The following is a 9,015-nucleotide window of genomic DNA, read 5'->3' as shown; positions in this document are numbered from 1 at the left end:
TGAAAACTTTTCTGCTGCTTTTTTTCGAAGTAAAAACAAAAACATTGGAAACAAGTTTGATTCGTTCCAAACTTACATTTACTCTAATCATTAAGCTTAAAAAAGTGGATTAAATATCATTACGAAGTTGATAAATATTTGAAAAATAAAGGTATGAAAGAATATCCCAGATTTTTAATATATTTTTGGATTTGGTGTGCAATATGGCATAAGAATCATCAACCGTATTAAACTACACATGTCACTCGAATAATAAGCGGTTATAGTATTATAGTAAAGACGAAGATTAAACTGACACTTCTCTACTCGTAAGAGTGAATCTATTAGTAGTTAGTTACTAGACTACTATACATGGTGGTAGTCACGGTGAAATTAGTGAGTAATTTTTTCAGATAAAACAAAAGAGTTTGACACAAATTTTATGGAACGGTGTTTCAGTTCAAGTTCTTTAGCAATTTTTAGTGAGCACCTAGCAGCTGGAGTCGTAAATAAAACTCAGCTAGTACCAAAACTATGTCAAATCCGTTTTGAAAGTATGATCAAATATGATTTTGAAGAAATATTAAGCAATAAAACTTATCTAAGTACCCGATAGAACGTATAGTTGAATTAAAAGTAAAACAAACCTGGTACCGGGAAGGTGAAAGCGGTGTTGTCAGGGTCCCGACTTGCCGCAGCCAATCAGCTCCTTCAAATAGTATTTTGCTATTTAATATACGTAACTGTCTCGTAATTGCAGTTTATAGTGTGTAGTCACTTTATAAACATAAACTATTTATAATACTTTTAATGTAAAAACACAGTTCTTTGTTTTTATTTTTTATTTATTACGACTTTTAAGACCATGTATTATTTTTAACTAAGCCTCTTTTATTCATTTTTTCGGAGAAAATCATTTTGCACTATCGTATTTATATAATACCGCATGTAAATATTACAACACTATTTGCAATTCCCTGGAAAAACTAACAGTCGCGGTGGGGAACAAATATTTGACTGTATCAGACTACAAACTATCGAGTATACAGTAGGATATACGACCAGCGAGTGAAACATGTGTGTACGGCTCCAGGTGTTTGTAATAGGAGGACTGCAACAATAATAATCCGATTGGCCCGTACGATTAATCGATACTGTAATCAAGTACTTGGCACCAACTGTATATTAGGTATTATGTTAGTTAATATTCTTAATATTAAGTAAGCATTGATGGTTGAGGATACTCGGAGGATTATTTTTCGATTAGTCAACATAACCACTTGCCACCAACTATGTAGTAGATTTTGTCTTAGTTGATATTCTTAATATTAAGTAAGCATTGATGGTTGAGGATACTCGGAGGATTATTTTTCGATTAGTCAACATAACCACTTGCCACCAACTATGTAGTAGATTTTGTCTTAGTTGATATTCTTAATATTAAATAAGCATTGATGGTTGAGGAAACTCGGAGGATTATTTTTCGATTAGTCAACATAACCACTTGCCACCAACTATGTAGTAGATTTTGTCTTAGTTGATATTCTTAATATTAAGTAACCATTGATGGTTGAGGATACTCGGAGGATTATTTTTCGATTAGTCAACATAACCACTTGCCACCAACTATGTAGTAGATTTTGTCTTAGTTGATATTCTTAATATTAAGTAACCATTGATGGTTGAGGATACTCGGAGGATTATTTTTCGATTAGTCAACATAACCACTTGCCACCAACTATGTAGTAGATTTTGTCTTAGTTGATATTCTTAATATTAAGTAAGCATTGATGGTTGAGGATACTCGGAGGATTATTTTCGATTAGTCAACATAACCACTTGCCACCAACTATGTAGTAGATTTTGTCTTAGTTGATATTCTTAATATTAAGTAAGCATTGATAGTTGAGGATACTCGGAGGATTATTTTTCGATTAGTCAACATAACCACTTGCCACCAACTATGTAGTAGATTTTGTCTTAGTTGATATTCTTAATATTAAGTAACCATTGATGGTTGAGGATACTCGGAGGATTATTTTTCGATTAGTCAACATAACCACTTGCCACCAACTATGTAGTAGATTTTGTCTTAGTTGATATTCTTAATATTAAGTAACCATTGATGGTTGAGGATACTCGGAGGATTATTTTTCGATTAGTCAACATAACCACTTGCCACCAACTATGTAGTAGATTTTGTCTTAGTTGATATTCTTAATATTAAGTAACCATTGATGGTTGAGGATACTCGGAGGATTATTTTTCGATCAGTCAACATAACCACTTGCCACCAACTATGTAGTAGATTTTGTCTTAGTTGATATTCTTAATATTAAGTAAGCATTGATGGTTGAGGATACTCGGAGGATTATTTTTCGATTAGTCAACATAACCACTTGCCACCAACTATGTAGTAGATTTTGTCTTAGTTGATATTCTTAATAATAAGTAACCATTGATGGTTGAGGATACTCGGAGGATTATTTTTCGATTAGTCAACATAACCACTTGCCACCAACTATGTAGTAGATTTTGTCTTAGTTGATATTCTTAATATTAAGTAAGCATTGATGGTTGAGGATACTCGGAGGATTATTTTTCGATTAGTCAATATAACCACTTGCCACCAACTATGTAGTAGATTTTGTCTTAGTTGATATTCTTAATAATAAGTAACCATTGATGGTTGAGGATACTCGGAGGATTATTTTTCGATTAGTCAACATAACCACTTGCCACCAACTATGTAGTAGATTTTGTCTTAGTTGATATTCTTAATATTAAGTAAGCATTGATGGTTGAGGATACTCGGAGGATTATTTTTCGATTAGTCAACATAACCACTTGCCACCAACTATGTAGTAGATTTTGTCTTAGTTGATATTCTTAATATTAAGTAAGCATTGATGGTTGAGGATACTCGGAGGATTATTTTTCGATTAGTCAACATAACCACTTGCCACCAACTATGTAGTAGATTTTGTCTTAGTTGATATTCTTAATATTAAATAAGCATTGATGGTTGAGGAAACTCGGAGGATTATTTTTCGATTAGTCAACATAACCACTTGCCACCAACTATGTAGTAGATTTTGTCTTAGTTGATATTCTTAATATTAAGTAACCATTGATGGTTGAGGATACTCGGAGGATTATTTTTCGATTAGTCAACATAACCACTTGCCACCAACTATGTAGTAGATTTTGTCTTAGTTGATATTCTTAATATTAAGTAACCATTGATGGTTGAGGATACTCGGAGGATTATTTTTCGATTAGTCAACATAACCACTTGCCACCAACTATGTAGTAGATTTTGTCTTAGTTGATATTCTTAATATTAAGTAAGCATTGATGGTTGAGGATACTCGGAGGATTATTTTCGATTAGTCAACATAACCACTTGCCACCAACTATGTAGTAGATTTTGTCTTAGTTGATATTCTTAATATTAAGTAAGCATTGATAGTTGAGGATACTCGGAGGATTATTTTTTCGATTAGTCAACATAACCACTTGCCACCAACTATGTAGTAGATTTTGTCTTAGTTGATATTCTTAATATTAAGTAACCATTGATGGTTGAGGATACTCGGAGGATTATTTTTCGATTAGTCAACATAACCACTTGCCACCAACTATGTAGTAGATTTTGTCTTAGTTGATATTCTTAATATTAAGTAACCATTGATGGTTGAGGATACTCGGAGGATTATTTTTCGATTAGTCAACATAACCACTTGCCACCAACTATGTAGTAGATTTTGTCTTAGTTGATATTCTTAATATTAAGTAACCATTGATGGTTGAGGATACTCGGAGGATTATTTTTCGATCAGTCAACATAACCACTTGCCACCAACTATGTAGTAGATTTTGTCTTAGTTGATATTCTTAATATTAAGTAAGCATTGATGGTTGAGGATACTCGGAGGATTATTTTTCGATTAGTCAACATAACCACTTGCCACCAACTATGTAGTAGATTTTGTCTTAGTTGATATTCTTAATAATAAGTAACCATTGATGGTTGAGGATACTCGGAGGATTATTTTTCGATTAGTCAACATAACCACTTGCCACCAACTATGTAGTAGATTTTGTCTTAGTTGATATTCTTAATATTAAGTAAGCATTGATGGTTGAGGATACTCGGAGGATTATTTTTCGATTAGTCAATATAACCACTTGCCACCAACTATGTAGTAGATTTTGTCTTAGTTGATATTCTTAATAATAAGTAACCATTGATGGTTGAGGATACTCGGAGGATTATTTTTCGATTAGTCAACATAACCACTTGCCACCAACTATGTAGTAGATTTTGTCTTAGTTGATATTCTTAATATTAAGTAAGCATTGATGGTTGAGGATACTCGGAGGATTATTTTTCGATTAGTCAACATAACCACTTGCCACCAACTATGTAGTAGATTTTGTCTTAGTTGATATTCTTAATATTAAGTAAGCATTGATGGTTGAGGATACTCGGAGGATTATTTTTCGATTAGTCAACATAACCACTTGCCACCAACTATGTAGTAGATTTTGTCTTAGTTGATATTCTTAATATTAAATAAGCATTGATGGTTGAGGAAACTCGGAGGATTATTTTTCGATTAGTCAACATAACCACTTGCCACCAACTATGTAGTAGATTTTGTCTTAGTTGATATTCTTAATATTAAGTAACCATTGATGGTTGAGGATACTCGGAGGATTATTTTTCGATTAGTCAACATAACCACTTGCCACCAACTATGTAGTAGATTTTGTCTTAGTTGATATTCTTAATATTAAGTAACCATTGATGGTTGAGGATACTCGGAGGATTATTTTTCGATTAGTCAACATAACCACTTGCCACCAACTATGTAGTAGATTTTGTCTTAGTTGATATTCTTAATATTAAGTAAGCATTGATGGTTGAGGATACTCGGAGGATTATTTTCGATTAGTCAACATAACCACTTGCCACCAACTATGTAGTAGATTTTGTCTTAGTTGATATTCTTAATATTAAGTAAGCATTGATAGTTGAGGATACTCGGAGGATTATTTTTCGATTAGTCAACATAACCACTTGCCACCAACTATGTAGTAGATTTTGTCTTAGTTGATATTCTTAATATTAAGTAACCATTGATGGTTGAGGATACTCGGAGGATTATTTTTCGATTAGTCAACATAACCACTTGCCACCAACTATGTAGTAGATTTTGTCTTAGTTGATATTCTTAATATTAAGTAACCATTGATGGTTGAGGATACTCGGAGGATTATTTTTCGATTAGTCAACATAACCACTTGCCACCAACTATGTAGTAGATTTTGTCTTAGTTGATATTCTTAATATTAAGTAACCATTGATGGTTGAGGATACTCGGAGGATTATTTTTCGATCAGTCAACATAACCACTTGCCACCAACTATGTAGTAGATTTTGTCTTAGTTGATATTCTTAATATTAAGTAAGCATTGATGGTTGAGGATACTCGGAGGATTATTTTTCGATTAGTCAACATAACCACTTGCCACCAACTATGTAGTAGATTTTGTCTTAGTTGATATTCTTAATAATAAGTAACCATTGATGGTTGAGGATACTCGGAGGATTATTTTTCGATTAGTCAACATAACCACTTGCCACCAACTATGTAGTAGATTTTGTCTTAGTTGATATTCTTAATATTAAGTAAGCATTGATGGTTGAGGATACTCGGAGGATTATTTTTCGATTAGTCAATATAACCACTTGCCACCAACTATGTAGTAGATTTTGTCTTAGTTGATATTCTTAATATTAAGTAAGCATTGATGGTTGAGGATACTCGGAGGATTATTTTTCGATTAGTCAACATAACCACTTGCCACCAACTATGTAGTAGATTTTGTCTTAGTTGATATTCTTAATATTAAGTAAGCATTGATGGTTGAGGATACTCGGAGGATTATTTTTTTCGATTAGTCAACATAACCACTTGCCACCAACTATGTAGTAGATTTTGTCTTAGTTGATATTCTTAATATTAAGTAAGCATTGATGGTTGAGGATACTCGGAGGATTATTTTTCGATTAGTCAACATAACCACTTGCCACCAACTATGTAGTAGATTTTGTCTTAGTTGATATTCTTAATAATAAGTAACCATTGATGGTTGAGGATACTCGGAGGATTATTTTTCGATTAGTCAACATAACCACTTGCCACCAACTATGTAGTAGATTTTGTCTTAGTTGATATTCATAATATTAAGTAAGCATTGATGGTTGAGGATACTCGGAGGATTATTTTTCGATTAGTCAACATAACCACTTGCCACCAACTATGTAGTAGATTTTGTCTTAGTTGATATTCTTAATATTAAGTAACCATTGATGGTTGAGGATACTCGGAGGATTATTTTTCGATTAGTCAACATAACCACTTGCCACCAACTATGTAGTAGATTTTGTCTTAGTTGATATTCTTAATATTAAGTAACCATTGATGGTTGAGGATACTCGGAGGATTATTTTTCGATTAGTCAACATAACCACTTGCCACCAACTATGTAGTAGATTTTGTCTTAGTTGATATTCTTAATATTAAGTAACCATTGATGGTTGAGGATACTCGGAGGATTATTTTTCGATTAGTCAACATAACCACTTGCCACCAACTATGTAGTAGATTTTGTCTTAGTTGATATTCTTAATATTAAGTAACCATTGATGGATGAGGATACTCGGAGGATTATTTTTCGATTAGTCAACATAACCACTTGCCACCAACTATGTAGTAGATTTTGTCTTAGTTGATATTCTTAATATTAAGTAACCATTGATGGTTGAGGATACTCGGAGGATTATTTTTCGATGAGTCAACATAACCACTTGCCACCAACTATGTAGTAGATTTTGTCTTAGTTGATATTCTTAATATTAAGTAACCATTGATGGTTGAGGATACTCGGAGGATTATTTTTCGATCAGTCAACATAACCACTTGCCACCAACTATGTAGTAGATTTTGTCTTAGTTGATATTCTTAATATTAAGTAACCATTGATGGTTGAGGATACTCGGAGGATTATTTTTCGATTAGTCAACATAACCACTTGCCACCAACTATGTAGTAGATTTTGTCTTAGTTGATATTCTTAATATTAAGTAACCATTGATGGTTGAGGATACTCGGAGGATTATTTTTCGATTAGTCAACATAACCACTTGCCACCAACTATGTAGTAGATTTTGTCTTAGTTGATATTCTTAATATTAAGTAACCATTGATGGTTGAGGATACTCGGAGGATTATTTTTCGATTAGTCAACATAACCACTTGCCACCAACTATGTAGTAGATTTTGTCTTAGTTGATATTCTTAATATTAAGTAACCATTGATGGTTGAGGATACTCGGAGGATTATTTTTCGATTAGTCAACATAACCACTTGCCACCAACTATGTAGTAGATTTTGTCTTAGTTGATATTCTTAATATTAAGTAACCATTGATGGATGAGGATACTCGGAGGGTTATTTTTCGATTAGTCAACATAACCACTTGCCACCAACTATGTAGTAGATTTTGTCTTAGTTGATATTCTTAATATTAAGTAAGCATTGATGGTTAAGGATACGCGGAGGATTATTTTTTTATTACACATTATAACCATTTACCACCAACTATGTAGTAGATATTATATTAGTTGATATTCTTAATGTTAAGTAAGGATTGATGGTTAAGGACACGCCGAGGATGAATTGTTATGTGAATTTTTTTCAAATTCTGCGAGTGTAACCTACTTGACATCATCACTATAAAATATCAGATACCCCAGTTCTTAGGCTTACGGGGTAGGTGTCAATCCAAAGTGAAATTCTCGTGGTTGACATCATATTGGTACATTGCTTACGCATTTAACATCGTGACATATCTCTGTCTTGCTGTAGAGATCCATATCCTGTCAACAGACGTTAAACAGAAACACTGGACAAAGCTCTGTTCCAACCTAGTCCAGTCAAAGCGGGTAGGGGATGTACATCCGTCATGTTCAAGCTAGCAACAGACTAAGAGAACTCCACCCAACACGACAGTCATCCTTCGCTCTAGGCTAGACCTACTAATCTCCTGTTGATCCAATATCTTGACATTAAATCTGCTTTCAATAATGTGCCTCTTGTGGACATCCTTGGGGCTGCCAAGATATAAATCACAAATCGGTTTTTATTGAACCCCGCGTTTGTTGAACTGGAAGGTATAATTATTTCAGAAGTGAACACTCCCGTTGATTATTATAACTTTTAACCTATCCGATGTGATTTTTATAACTACAGCTGTCACATAAATGTAATGTATCACAGAAATAAAACAAAGCTCAAAATAAATATTTTAGTTTCGAAGTGGGATAATCTGATTTTTATTTTTTGAGTGAATTGAACATAATAAATTCGTAAATATTGGGTTGGTAAATATCTCAAATTATAAAAAATATATACAAATTGCTGTTGAACGCTTAATATTAATCTTATTTATGGATAATTATCACTAATTGAAGAATATATTTTACAAAAAAGTTTAATTTTACAGGTACAGTACTTGAGAATTTCCAAGGATTAAAATCATTTTTGAGTTGACCTTCACCGTAGCGTAGGGTTAAAGATGTGGCTCTCTATGCTAGAGGTCACGGGTTCGATTCTCGGGGAGGTAAATAAATATTTGTAAGTTAGTTTTGACCCTTTTCTTCATAAACGTTCAGTGCTATAAATTAAAACACTATTGGCATTGCAAGACCTACGTAAAAAATAAAAAACAAAGGCCATTGACAGAATAAATTATTAGGTCTATTTACATACTGATCTGTCTAAGTGCTGTACCTACTGATTAATATTCTCCCACTCAATTTCTAGCCGGTCAGTGAACTAGATGACTACCTCTCTCTCCACACCAAAGAGTCTATGAAAATATAGAAACATCTTCGGTTACAGGATTTTTTCCGGACATTGCCATCGTTCAGTGATACAAAACATCAGTAACACTACGTTACG

The sequence above is a fragment of the Homalodisca vitripennis genome, unplaced genomic scaffold (genome assembly GCF_021130785.1).
Source record: "Homalodisca vitripennis isolate AUS2020 unplaced genomic scaffold, UT_GWSS_2.1 ScUCBcl_1868;HRSCAF=6024, whole genome shotgun sequence".
Taxonomy (NCBI): Eukaryota; Metazoa; Arthropoda; class Insecta; order Hemiptera; family Cicadellidae; genus Homalodisca; species Homalodisca vitripennis.
The sequence above is the reverse complement of the archived record's forward strand: the minus strand, read 5'-3'. Positions refer to the sequence as shown.